Genomic DNA, 2482 nt, shown 5'->3' with positions numbered 1-2482 from the left:
GTACAGTCCACAAAGCATAAGGTCATCCAGTGCTTGACTTCCAAGAGCTGAATGACCATGTATCATGTCATACGGGCGGCGAGGCCACAGATGTCTGCGGGGATACCTTGCGAGAGTGGAGGCAGATGACAGGGGCCTCCACGATGGTCGATTTGAAGTCGGCATACCTGCATTTGCATGTGGCTGAGAGACTGTGGAAGCATCAGCTTGTCAGGTATAAGGGCCAGACATACTGTCTGACCAGGCTGGGGTTTGGGCTAAATTCAGCGCCAAAGATTATGGCAACAATTTTCAAGGCCATCCTAGGAAAGGTGGACAGAGTAAAAAGGGCCACCAATTCATACATCGATGACATCCTTGTGGATGAAACCATAATGCCAGCAAAGGAGGTCATAGGCTACCTGAAGAGTTTTGGACTGATCGCCAAGCCCAGTGTAGCCCTGGAGGGAGGTGCTGCACTGAGCCTCAAGCTATGGAGAGACAAGGCCGGCACATTGGTGTTTCAGTGAGGGAACGAGATCCCCGAACTCGGCACCAGCATGAGTAGACGGGAACTGTTCTCGGTGTGTGGGAAGCTAGTGGGACACTACCCGATTGCAGGATGGCACCGGACAGCATGTAGCTTCATCAAGAGACGAACCGAAGGAGCAAAGTGGAATGATAGAGTGGGGGAGAAAATGACTGACATGATGCAGGAAGTCTTGGGCAGAGTGAGAGCAGAGGATCCAGTGAGGGGCAGTTGATATGTTCCCAAATCAAAGAGCGAGATCGTATGGTGTGACGCCAGTAGCATCGCAATAGGGGTTGTCTTGGAAATGGGAGGCGTCATGGTGGAAGATGCAGCCTGACTCAAGAAGACGGGTGACTGCAACCATATCAATGTGGCGGAGTTGGATACCGTGTTGAAGGGGGTGAACCTGGTCTTGAAGTGGGGGCTGCGCACCATAGAAATTAGGACCGATTCGGCCACTGTACTTGGTTGGGTGGCGGCAGTCATCACCAATGAGCGGAGGGTGCGAACCAAAGGGGCCACAGAGATGTTGGTAACGCGTTGATTGAGGATACTGCATGAACTAACCGCTGAGTTCGATCTGAAGCTGAGCGTGGTCTTTGTGTCTTCTCCGAGAAGAACAGGGTAGACGTCCTAACCAGGGTAAAGCGAGCCTGGTTGCAGGTACCAGAGGATGCAGAACAGGCTGTGGCTGCAGTATGCCATCTGAGTGACTCGGAGTTGAGGAGACTGCATACCATGCATCACATGGGAGTGGACAGGACGTTGTTCCTAGCCAGGAAAGTTGACTCCGATGTAACAAGACAGAGCATGCAGAGAGTGGTTAGCAGCTGTGACAGGTGCCAGTCCATCGACCCTGCTCCGGGTGTACATGAGACGGGAAGTATTCCAGTGGACTACAACTGGAAACGACTAGCAGTGGACATAACATACTACCGGCAGGGGACGTACCTGTCAATAGTTGACTGCGGATCGGGGCGGTTGGCCATATGGAGGGAGATGAAGACGGGGACTACAGAGGAAATCGCGATAGTATTAAATGAGATATTCCTGGAACAAGGCCCCGCGGATGAGCTGCTTCTGGATAATGGCACTACATTTCGCTCAGAGGTGCTGAAAGAAATGCTTGATGGGTGGCAGGTCAGCCGCTTCTTCAAGGCAGCATACCAGCCAAGTGGAAATGGAGTGGTGGAAACGCATCATCCTACCATCAAGACCATGGCAGAGAGGGGCCACGTTTCACCAATCGAGGCCATATTTTGGTACAATATGTCGCTCAGGTCAGGACAGGCTGAGGAGTCGGTGCCACACAGGGCAATATTCAGGTACGAGTGGAGGCATCCATGTACTGCATCAATGCGACCGGGGGATAGGAAAAGCACGCCTTCGTGCAGGTGGGAGAAGAAGTTTGGGTAAAACCCTCAAATGCACGGTGTACATCACAATGGGGAAAGGGAACAATAACCTCCATCAATTCGAAGAACAACGTCTCTGTCGATGGTATGCCATGCCATGTTTTGGATATGCGGAAGATTGTCAATGCCTCAGAGGATAAAACCTGCAGCAGTGTGCAAGAAGATGAAGACAGCAACAGTAGGCAAGAAGATGAAGACAGCAACAGTAAGCAAGAAGATGAAGACAGCAGCACATATGTATATATATACATTGACATGGGGATAAACATATATACGCTATGCATTTTTTCAGTAAGATGTTTGTTATATATCATTATTTACCCTAATGACTTGACCACGAATCGGTGTCATCTGTCGATCATTATTCAACTGGTAATTTCCCAAACCACAGCAGTTAACTACGATATCAAAGTCAGCCATCACCTAAAAGAAAAATATTAGAGAAGAAAAAACTGCATACAAATATTTCTTTCATCTAAACCAAAGTTTAAAAAAAGTCATAGCTATCATGTTTGTAAGGGAAGTAACTACAACATTGTCTAATTTCAGTAATCTA

General features: G+C 49.0%; 1 long non-coding RNA gene across 1 annotated transcript in view; it reads right to left on the bottom strand.

Moving 5' to 3' along the window:
• The window catches only part of LOC106882511 (uncharacterized), a 30754-nt gene that overhangs the window by 26397 nt on the left and 1875 nt on the right, over nucleotides 1-2482 (bottom strand). The window contains exon 2 of the long non-coding RNA XR_001411013.2: nucleotides 2248-2349. This is a non-coding gene — a long non-coding RNA (uncharacterized LOC106882511). The remainder of the gene's footprint in view (nucleotides 1-2247; nucleotides 2350-2482) is intronic.

The sequence above is a fragment of the Octopus bimaculoides genome, chromosome 10 (assembly GCF_001194135.2).
Source record: "Octopus bimaculoides isolate UCB-OBI-ISO-001 chromosome 10, ASM119413v2, whole genome shotgun sequence".
In the NCBI taxonomy this organism is placed as follows: Eukaryota; Metazoa; Mollusca; class Cephalopoda; order Octopoda; family Octopodidae; genus Octopus; species Octopus bimaculoides.
Note: the sequence above shows the minus strand (reverse complement) of the source record. Positions and strands in the feature narration are given on the sequence as shown.